At 38.5% G+C, this 12157-nt stretch overlaps 1 long non-coding RNA gene across 1 annotated transcript in view; it reads right to left on the reverse strand.

The window, feature by feature from the left end:
• The window catches only part of LOC309852260, a 172698-nt gene that overhangs the window by 34019 nt on the left and 126522 nt on the right, over positions 1–12157 (reverse strand). The window contains exon 2 of the long non-coding RNA XR_014305141.1: positions 4520–4581. This is a non-coding gene — a long non-coding RNA (uncharacterized lncRNA). The remainder of the gene's footprint in view (positions 1–4519; positions 4582–12157) is intronic.

A 12157-nucleotide genomic window follows, 5' to 3' on the forward strand; every position in this document is an offset into this window, starting at 1 on the left:
TGAGCTCTGCAGATCCACTTAGACACAGATTTTTCCAATGAATATAGTACAGTAACTATCTTCCTGTCTGCCTATCTATCTATCTAGTAGATGTATTTTCTCTTCCTTATAATATTCTTAATAATATTTTCTTTCCTCTACTTTATTGTAAGAATACAGCATATTATATATATAACGTACAGAATATGTGTTAGTTGACTATTTATGCTATTGGTCAGGCTTCCAGTCAACAGTTGGCTATTACTCCTAAGTTATAAAGGAGTCAAAAGTTATACATCCAGTTTTGACTGGATAGGGTCAGCACCCCTAACCCCCTCCATTGTTCAAGGGCCAACCGTATGTTTATTTGGTAGGTTAAATCTCCAGGAGGGACAGGGATATATTTATTTTATTCTACTGGCATCACTGGTCCCTACCATTATGTCTGTTTCATAAACAAATATTTAGTTATTTTATCCAAACTTAGAATTCCAGTTCTTATGTACAAAGGGTCTTCCTATTTTAGTTCTTTCTATAAAATAATTTCTAAGTCCCTTTCTAGGAGGAAATCAAGCTCTACTTTAGTAAATTCTGGGCTAATTTTAGGCATATTATGTTAAACTGATTCAGAGACATGTGTCTTTGCCCCCTGGAGGCCTCATATATGAAAAACCCTATTAAACAGTTCTGCTTATCACAGTACCTATCCAGGGACTAGGCTGACTCACAGGTAAATCATCCTAACAAAGCCTGGACAATATTTCCATTTTAGAAACAGTGTTTGATCCTAAAATTTGATGATGAGGTTACCAAAGGGATGATATTCTGATTCTAGATTATGCACTTAAATTATGCACCTTTTTCCAAAGGTTAAAAAAAAAAAAAAAAAACACCACTTTACAAATCCCTTTGACCCCTTCAAGAACAAAATCTATCTTCTGGACTAAATACATTTTGAAATTGCATAGCAGCAATATGGGGCACCTGGACTAATGAGCTTACTCTGAAAAATCTCTTGGGGAATAAAGTGCAGCTGAACCATGCACTGTATTAACAAGCTGGAACTTGGGTTCAATTTGACTATTGATTCATTCTCTGGCATCATCACCTGTAAGAATCTTTGCCTCTCTTTAACCTTAGCTGAAGCCACAAACATTGTCTGATCTTGCTGACACCTGGGCTGCACTCAGAATGATGAACGTAAAAGCTTTGAAAAGGTAATAAAGTCACAATATTCATAATCTGAAACCAACTCCATGAATAGCCTTGAATCAACTTGAAGATTTGGTGAGCACAGGGCCTACTAGCAGTGTGAATATCTAACATCTTTTGTTACCCCTGAAGAAGCTAAAGCAACCTGCTCAAATGAAGAGAGGATAAAAGGACATTTGGATCAGAGGGAATATACACTAAGGACATTTTCTTGGGTTATTATGATTATTTTGGTGATGGTGTGGTGGTGGAGGAAGAAAATTGGCTTCAGTCCCTCTTGTATTTACATTATCTCAATGTTTCTTTAATGGGACACTTAATAAATTAGCCAATACATATTGGGTACCTAGAGGATAATACAGTAGGAGAGGCTATTTTATAAATATAAATATAAATATAAATATAAATATTTAATAATTATTCTCTCAATCTCTTGACTTCAGTCTTTGGTTATTCTTTGTTCACACCTGGTCAAAACTGATACTCAATTGTAATAAGTGATTGATTGTAACAACTGATACTCAAGAGTAATAATCCAAGGCAGTGGTACCAGTCTCCCAACTACTCACAGATTAGTGTCACGCAGGGACTCTTCACGGACCTCATTCTTGAATCTGCTGCCCCCAAAGCACCAGATTCAATCTGTCTGGAGCAAGGTTCAGAAATCTCAGTTTAAAAGCCCTTTGAAAACCTAACATAAGGGAGATGTCTCTCTCTAGACTGTAGATTCTATAAGCCTCTGTATCAAATCAGGTAATAAAAAACTGACTTGCTGTTCTGGGCTCCTTCAGATCTTACAAAAGTGACCTCTTATAATTTTAATTTTATATAATGCAGTAAAATTCAATATAGCTAACTGCATATATACATATATACATGCATATATATATATATATATGGATATAGATATAGCTACATCTATCTATCTATCTATCTATCTATCATAGATCTATCAATCTGGCCACCTCATTATCCAAATCCCTGTAATTTCTACTATGACAAGTCCTTCACTAATTTAGTACTACAAAGCACTGTCTCCCTTCTGGAGAGTTATCTCATGTGTAACTAGTACATGCTATGTAATGCTTCTCCTTTTTGCTTTTATCTGACAAGGTGATGAAATTCAAGCTCAGGAGCAATAATTTCTTCATTTGGGAGATGGCTCTATTTCCCAGTGCTAGTCCTTAATTGGCTCTTTAATTTTATGATTCTATTGTAGACATTCATTTAATTATACACCTTTTACATCTTCTTTGGAAATAGATGTGACATCATTATAAATGCATGAAATATGGATAGAGGTGAATCAGCCAGCATGAGAGAAATGTTGGGACAGAGAGCCAATTCAGTTAGTACCGTGCCCAACTAAATGGATTTGCGATTTTGATAGTGTCTTGAAACTAGTAAATAATGGAAAATTTTTGTAATTCAACTTTCACTAAGATTTTGCCTTCCAAAGTCATAAATACATAACAAAAATCTGGGACCCCATCCTATACCTCCATGTGTCCAGTACCTTTGAAACAATTACAGAGGGTCCCTAAAAGCTGCTTCTGTGTCCTGATGATTGTTTTCTACCTGACTCCAGACTTCTGTCCCGAGCTTCCCAGCCAACAGCGACTTCCACATTGCTCTGCCCAGTTGCTATTCTGTGAGTGCCTCCCCACACTGTGGCTTTCCAAAGCATGCTGCCCTACATAACAGGTAATTGAGAAAGCTTCAGTATGCCATAAGAAAATCACAATGAGGAAAAAAAAAAAGAGAGAGAGAGAGAGAGAGAGAGAGAGGGAAATGTAGAAGCATTTTTCACTATGCCACTCATGGGAAGTTCTACTTCTGGCCCCTCGCTCATTTGTCTCTGGCTGGCCACGATATCATACTAGTATGCTCACCTACCCAGCACGAGTAGCCTCTCACATGAATCTCCCCACCTCCATTCCAAATCCTCTAGCTGAAATGAATTTATAATAATATCAGGTGAGATGGAAACTGTTCCAATGATAGCTCCATTTTCCATTATTAAACAAAATATAGTATCACATTTGGAATCATCTATTTTTTTATTCAGTGAGTAGATACTTATTCATGGGCAAAGAAGGCTCTGCTGACAGGCATCTTCTGGGGGAAAAAATATTTTTCTTAATGGAATATTCTGAGCCATACTTGGAGTCTTATGAAGGAGAAGTTCAATTTTCAACTCCTAATGTCATTTGTTAACTGGTTATAGTTTTTTATATATGCAACTCTGAGGGCTTAAAGATAAACATAACTTGAAAAAGCTCTATTTACAAAGTGCTTGAGGAATTTTAGAAATGTAACTGCTACAGTGAAACCCATATATGGAGTAGCACAGAGAGGTAAGACTGAAGTCTTCCAAATTCAGGATCATGCACAGTGTATTGGCTGAGTCTCTGTAATCTCTGAAACTCAGAGATTACAGACAAATTTGGATATGTCTAATACAGCATGTTCATCAGCAGTGCCTTGAACTTCAGGGCAATCTTGAGCAGTGCTTACTCTTCATAGTAAAGGAACCAATTGGGGCACCTGGGTGGCTCAATCAGTTAAGCAGCTATCTTTGGCTTGGGTCATGATCCCCAGGTCCTGGGATCGAACCCCACATCGGGCTCCCAGCTCAGTGGAGAACTTACTTCTCCCTCTCCCTCTACCTGCGCCCTTTCTCTCTATCTCTCTGCCATATAAATAAACAAAATCTTTAGGAAAAAAATATAAGTAAAAAAATAAAGCAACCAGTCGAGAGAAGGATGAGCACTATAGGGAGGTAGTCTCTCTGAGTCTCTCTTTGAACCTTAAATCAGCTTCAGCAGGAAGTGCAAAAATGTCTGTGGGCACAGGGGCCACGTCGATGGGTTGAGATGTCCTGTGGTTTAGCAAGCCCCAGATGCCTGGTCAACACATATCTTTAAGTATCTGGGTCAGGGAAGGAGCAACAGGGTGACCTAACTTGAAGATCATTCATGCCCGAAAGCCAGTGAGATCACCCCCTAAAGATTCCTGGAAAGAATAAAAATTCGCTGGCTATCTCCACCGGCTTTTTGCAGGGGACCACAGGTCACAGAGTGAGTGTAGGAGGGAATACATGATTTTTATGTAAATGTGACCCAATTCATATCCCTAGGCTGGTGTGGTCTGAAGAAACAATGCTTACATAATTTCTACTGACTCTGGCAAAGTCTTAGCCATTGTTTTTTTTAGATAGTCATAGATAGGGCAGCAGGAGCTGATTAATGCTAAGTAGTCAAACCTGGGTAAAAAGTTGTATCTTAAGAATGCTTTAAGAGCTTTTTACCACTCTTTAAGTAATTACCTAGTACTCAGTCCACAGGGCCCTTCTACTGGTTCTGACTTTTCAATGGCTTCATTAATGATCTACAATACATAAATAAATAAATAAATATTACATGTGTGCATGTGTATATTACGCTCCCATGACAAATATGTGTGTATAATTATAATATATTTATTACGTATAATAAGTATATAATATATAATTTATTTGCCATAACTGTATACATATTTTTATTAAATTATTTAATTTGCTGATGACACAAATCTGGGCACGGCATTGAACAACATAACTGGCCCAAAGATAATTTTAATACAAGCGCACTGACACAGAATGATGAATCAAAACCTAAAAGAGTAAATCACATGGAGATAAATCCAAAGTACCTTCTTCTTTTAATCAATTACACAGTCATGATATAATGAAATCATGAAATGATGGTATGATGGAAGGAAGCTGGTTGTCAGCCCTTGCCCTGACATTAAGTTATGTCAGTTTAGAAAATTAGATCTTAAGAGATAATGTAAATCCTTTTATCTGTAAATGACTAGGTTTTAACTAGGTTACCTGTGGACCCCCTTAAGACTATATGATAAGTGCGATGATTTCTAGCTTTGTTTATTGAAAGAAAACAGAAACTGGATTCAACTGGTATCAATCCAAGGTCTAACATTTAGTAGCTGTGTAAACATGAGCAAGCTACTTAAATTCTCTGAGTCTGTTTCCCAGAATTTAAGGAGGTAAAAATAAGATAATTCATATGAAGCACCAGAAAGCAGTCCAACACATAGTAGAAAATAATAAATTTGTTCTCTCATCTCATTTTCCCACTTCATACTATCGTTAAAAGGAAGAGAAAGAGAAAGAGAGAGAAAGGAAGGAAGGAAGGAAGGAAAATAAACTTAGGGAGAATTTTCATTGTTCAGAAATTCAAAGGAGTCAACAATATTTACTGCCCAAATCCTAACATTACTGTTTACATTATTGTTTACAACTCATAAGAAGAGTTCCCTAATGATTTTCATATTCAGGAGTGATGTTTCCAAATCGAATGCTCATATTTTAAGATGGATCTTAACAAATTAGAGCTTATTAAAAGGTAAATCCTATGGGGAGAAGGGAGCATTGTGGCAAGCCGTAACATACAAAGAATCACTGAGGAAAATAAAACATATCAGAAGAGACATACAGGTTATAGAGGGAGAGTAAAAAATTTACAAGAAATGTTTTGGTGTTGCCAGTCCATGACATCAAAGAGGGAATAGTCTGGTTTTGTACTGTCTTTGAGAGCCAAGCTGGAACCAAGTGATAAAACTGACAGGGGGCCAGATTTCAGCTCTACATGAGACAAATACTGCATCATATATAGGTCGAATACTGAAAAGACTGCCTCACGACTTAGTGATTTCCCTATCACTAGGGGACTCCAGGGGATACAGATGACCTCTAATCAACGTGGTAGCACAGAATCTGCATTAGGTTAGAAGTTTAGCTACATGATATTTAGATTTCCTTGTAACTTTAAGACTCTATAATTCCAAGGAAGTGGGCTGACAAGGATTACATTCTGCAAACCAGTTTCATCAGAATTGCTGTGTTGTGACCTGAAATATGAAGGCGTTTTTCACAAACAATAAGACAGCCTTCTTCCCAGCCCAAGAATTTCCCCTGAGGAATTCTCTGATGTTGGCACCTTTTGAAATAGTGCCTTGGCAACATCCATGGGCCTGGAGCAAACATATCCAGACCCCATCTACTTGATTTCCTCTTCATCACCGTTAACACTTTCTCCTTAGCCAACACACATTACTTGGCTTTAGTAATTAGTTAGAGTTACTATACATTTATCCAGATTTCCAACTCCTTGATCCCCATTCTCTCATCTCTTACTTTGCATTGCTGATATGCTTGCCTAACGTGGGTGCAATCATTTAAGTATATAGTCATTTGGCTCTGGTTTCAACCGCAGATGTTGGGTTATTTTTTATTGTTTGGGTCTTTACGAATGACAGAGGAATGTGGACAGGGCTGAGAAACTTGGGCACACACTTTAAGATCTCTGTTTTTCTTACCACAGCTAAAGATATAAGCATCTGGGGACATGGAAAGTTCATGTGCTGGACTGTGATATCTTTCTCTTCCCAGAGATTGGCTTCTCCTTGAGGCCAATGCAGATCTTAGCACTTCCTGCAAATATACAGCATTTGAATGTGACTTATTTTTAGAAAACTTGATGGTGGTGGATAGTCTTCTAAGACAGCTCCTAATAATTCCCAGCTTCTGAAATTTATACCCTTTATAATCCACCCCTCCATCAGTGTGAGCTAGACCTACTAACTTGCTTCTATTCTTTTTTTAAGATTTTACTTATTTGTCAGAGAGAAGGGGAAGGAGAGAGAAAGAGGGAGAAAGGCAGGCAGAGGGAGAAGCAGCCTCCGCACTGAGCAAGGGCCTGATGTGGGACTCAATCCCAGAACCCGGGATCAGGACACAAGCTGAAGGCAGCTGAAGGCAGATGCTTCACCGACTGAGCCACCTAAGCATCCCTACTCACTTGGGTCTAAGGAATAGACTATGGCAGAAGGGTTAGAATATCACCTCTGTAAGTGTGTTATGAAAGGGCACAGACTTTCTCTCTTGACGGCTTCGATGAAGCAAGCTGCTAGGCCCACATGGCATAGAACTGAGGCCAGGCCGTATCAAAAAAGCCAGCAATTGAGGACCTCTGTCCAACAACTAATGAGGAACTGAATCCTGACAACAAACTGGGAGCTTAGAAGTGGGCCATCCCCAGTTTAGCTTTAAGATGAGACCACAGCCCCTGCTGACAGCTGAATTACAACCCACAAACCCAAAGCACAGAACCCAGTTGTCCATGCACAATTGCTGACCCACAGAAATTGTAAGATAATAATTGTGTTTTGTTCTCAGTGACTAAGTTTGGGGGCAATAAGCTGTGCAGAAAGAGGTAACTAATACAGCTGTAGTAGATGAAAACTCAAGCTTAGAATACAAATAATTTAGGTGGAAATTATTCATGTTGCTACAGAATTAACTCTAGGGTTCTTTTTAACCTAAGTGCTTTTTAAAAAAAAAAAAAAGTATTATGGATCTTTGACTGTTAAGAATGGAGAAACTTAGAGTTAAAAGGAAACTTTCACTATTCACTCAGAATTAATCAGGAGGTACAATGGGGCATCTTTATAACCTTCATATGTAGCAGTCAAGATTTCACTAGGAAAAACTGAACCAGATGAAAGTATACATTAAGGTTCTCCTTCAAAGGAATTAGCTCACACAATAATGAGGGCTGGCTTGGCAAGTCTGAAATCAGTGGGGCAGGCCATCAGAAAGGACAGGCTGAAATTCTCAAGGTACAAACTGAAGCTACAGTCCACAGGCAGAATTTTTGTTCTTCTAGAAAATGTCAGTTCTGTTCTAAAGAACTTTCAATGGATTGAATCAGGCCCACCCAGATTATCTAAAATAATCTCTCTTACTTAAGTCAGCTGCTTTTTTTTTTTAAAAGATATTTATTTATTTATTTATTTCACAGAGAGAGAGAGCACAAGTAGGCAAAGTGGCAGGCAGAGGGAGAAGGAGGAGCAGGCTCTCTGCTGAGCAGGGAGCCCAATGAAGGACTCAATTCCAGGACCCTGGGATCATGACCTGAGCCAAAGGAAGCCACTTAACCAACTGAGCTACCTAGGAGCCCCTTGAAGTCAGCTACTTATAGACTATAGATATGATTACATATCTACGAAATACCTTCACAACAACCCCTGGAATAATGTGCAGCTGAATAATTGGAAACTATATAAAACTGGCCATCACATCATGTAATTCAAAGTTGACATATAAGCTGACCATCAATCCTTGAAATCAAAAGAAAACAAAGAGATATGATCTATAAAAATTAGAAATGTTTGTAACATTCTAGTGCTATTTCCTGTGAAAATTAAAGCAAATAAATGTTTTGTTTTAATCTAAATGGAGAACCTTAAATGTTTGAAAAGTGAACATAAGCCAGTTCTATAATTAAATTTAAATGTGTTTTTCTCCCAGAATGTTATTTATTATATTCAGAACTCTGAGAGCCATATTTGAATTGTTAACTCTAATTATATGAACCCATTCAAATATTTCACTTGATATTTAAACACTTTCTAAATTTTCAATTGCTTATACATGGTGGAATATAGTAAATACATGTTGCATACATATTTTACATAATTAATTGACAAAAGAAGGAAAATGTGGCTTGAAATCTGGCAAACTGTCAAAAACATTAATAAATGTTCCTTTGACTTGTTTACTAGGTCTTAAAACTTATTCTTTATCATCTAGAAAATGAGCCACCTGAGAAGAAAATGGTAGGATAAGTGTTCTCCATTTTCCCAGTCACTAAAGACAATATTAGCAAAAATAAAAAGTGGGTGGAAAATAAACTTTGGGTAAATTATCTATTGTAACCAAAAATTAAGGCAATTTTATATATCATTCATATATTCACTTGTTTAGCAAATATTTATTAAATACCAGGCAGGGTCTAGAAATAGATCCTTGTGCCTTTATTTTAATCTGGAAAAAAAAATCAAGCAAATAAGTAAGTTTGAATGAACATAATAAAAATTACTGTAGAGATAATCAAAGAATGTATTTCTACCAAGTAAAGTAAACCTGATTACCTGGATCCTTGTTCCTAGAAGGATATATCTTCAACTATCCCAAATGGACAAATTTTATCAGGCATTTACACTCCCTGAGAGTAAACTCTACCAAAAAAAGTTGCTAGAAAAGGGGCCAGAAGTCTCAGGGCATGGTGGGAGGGGGCATAAATCATCAAGAATGAAGTGCAGCAAAACAGTAAATATCTGGGTACATATAATACACTATTCTTCTCTTATTTTAAAAATGTACTAGACAGTGAAAAGCAACATCTGCCTGCAAGTTCCAGAATGCCTTGAGGTGGGATACTTCTGTGTGGTGTGCAGTTTGTTCCAGCAGAAACAGCCTTGAGAGAACAGGGGCTTCCAATGGCAACTATGTTGCAGCGAGTACTAGATACATGGTATTAAGGGCATTTTGAGATACTTTTGTTATTAAAGGGACCTTGGTCCATTTTAGAATTTATAAAGACCTTATCAGAGAGATTAACATTCCACTGAGTTTTACAGTGTGCTGTGTGACTTCCACATTGTGGAGGCTGCGGTTGGATTATATTCTCTTCACACACTCCCCCTTCCATCTTTATTTTCCACCTCAGATACATGATAAAACAGCTGGTTTATAGCCCACAATGCGGCCTACTAATTATGAGCTATGGATTCTTCTAAAAGTTCCAATCTGAAATTACGTTTGTTCACTTTAAATAAAAGGTAGATGTAGATAAAACACATCAGTAAGATATATTCTTGATACAAGCAGAATATCTGAAACAAAATAGAAAATGTCTATTTTCTTACAATCAAATCTGAAGCTAAAGTATATCTGTTTCTCTGTGGTCCACAAACATGAAGTTCAATTTTATAACAGATCCCCTCCGTGAAGACACCTAAAAGCAAGACTAATTACATTTTAGAAGAGAAGAGAAGAGAAGAGAAGAGAAGAGAAGAGAAGAGAAGAGAAGAGAAGAGAGGAGAGGAGAGGAGAGGAGAGGAGAGGAGAGGAGAGGAGAGGAGAGGAGAGGAGAGGAGAGGAGAAGAGAAGAGAGGAGAGGGAGGGAAATTAAGAGTCAAAGAAGTTTGCTTATTAGACAAGAGGTTGAGAGTGGTCACATTTCCTGGACCTTTGGCTCTTTTCACCCTGTGTGTGATGGCCGATACAGAGGAGAAGGAATTAGACCCAACACTCCACTTTTGCTGGCTGTCAGGTATCTTTGTAATCTTTGTACCGTCTCGTAGTCACATTTTCCTATCTCTTGAAATCCAACAGCCACCTGAAAACAGACCTCTCTTTTGCTCTTGCTCTCTCTCTCTCATTCTCACTCATCTCTGACTCCTTCTCTCTCTCTCTCTCTCTCTCTCTCTCTTATCCAGTCTTTATATTTAGTCTTTGACTAAATCTGTCAGGTTAAAGGTATACCAAGTTGACTCAACCCAGCTAGGCTGAGAGTACATTTCCTCTCGTGTTTGGTGGCTGCCAGCTCTTGAACAGAATTCCCGAGCTTGTCCTTGAGAGCGAGTGTCAGATGAATTAATGTGTTAATGGCAGTGCCAGTCCGCACGGCCCCCTCCTCACACAGCTCACTCTTCCCTCCTCGCCTCAAAGACTGTTCTTTCATTCACATGCTGAGTAGTTGGGAGTTGTCACAGTATCACTTCTCTTTTATCCCATCACAAGTTCTTAATTTTTGAAAAATGAAATTAAAAGATGTCCACATTTTTCTTTATAATATACTAATATTCCAGTCACATCTCCTTATATTATTGTAAAACCTCAATTAACCAGAAGTCAACTATTATATGTGGAGCCCCTTGACTAAGGACACATGTATACATCACACAGACTACTGCAAGGATTTTCTAAAACGTAAAAATCCCACCTTGATCGAGGCAGTCACGTGGACTCTGGATTTGACAACTTAAGTACTTATCCTTCCTTCAAAGTGAGCTAAAAAGGTAAATCCATGAAGTCCAGGGGTCCTGTGTGTTTTATTCATTGATTAATTGCTAGTGCCTGGCTGACTATTAGGTGTATCAATGAGATGTTTTCAGTGATTTGTAATTAAGAGTGAAATCCTACAGGCCACTGTTTTTCAGCAGCCAAAAGCTGATCAATTAAGGAGTGAGAACTCTGCAGTGGGGAAGGGGGCCAGAAGTCATTTACTGGAGTCCCAGTACATTAGACCTGGAAGGATCTCCTACCTGAAGAATGCACATCTGCAAAGGCACCCCGAAAAGTCATCAGCCCGCTATTGTAACAGCCCTGACAGGAGCCTGGGAACAAGAATTTGTCAGTCCTGCTGCTGGTTCCTTGCTAACCTTGGACAGATCTAGAACTCAGTTTCCTCAGCTATTACCTGAGAAGTGTGGATAGACCGTTTGTTGTAGCGCAAGACCGTAACAACCTCAAAGACTTCTGGAGTGAAGTGGCCAGCCTGAAAAAGGAATTCTGAAACTTTCCTCTCTTCATGGTATGCCTGGGTGGCTCAGTTGGTTAAGCACCTGCCTTTGGCTCAGGTTATGACCCAGGAGTCCCAGGATCAATCATGATCCCTACTCATCAGGAAGTCGACTTCACCCTCTCCCTTTGCCCCTTCCCTAGCTCCTTCTCCCTCCCTCTCTCCCTCCTTCCCTTTCTTTTTCTTTTTTTAAATTTTTTATTTTTTATAAACATATATTTTTATCCCCAGGGGTACAGGTCTGTGAATCGCCAGGTTTACACACTTCACAGCACTCACCATAGCACATACCCTCCCCAGTGTCCATAACCCCACCCCCCTTCTCCCATCCCCCACCCAGCAACCCTCAGTTTGTTTTGTGAGATTAAGAGTCACTTATGGTTTGTCTCCCTCCCGATCCCATCTTGTTTCATTGATTCTTCTCCTACCCACTTAAGCCCCCATGTTGCATCACCACTTCCTCATATCAGGGAGATCATATGATAGTTGTCTTTCTCTGCTTGACTTATTTCGCTAAGCATGATACGCTCTAGTTC

The sequence above is a fragment of the Mustela nivalis genome, assembly GCF_964662115.1.
Source record: "Mustela nivalis genome assembly, chromosome: 17".
Lineage (NCBI taxonomy): Eukaryota > Metazoa > Chordata > Mammalia > Carnivora > Mustelidae > Mustela > Mustela nivalis.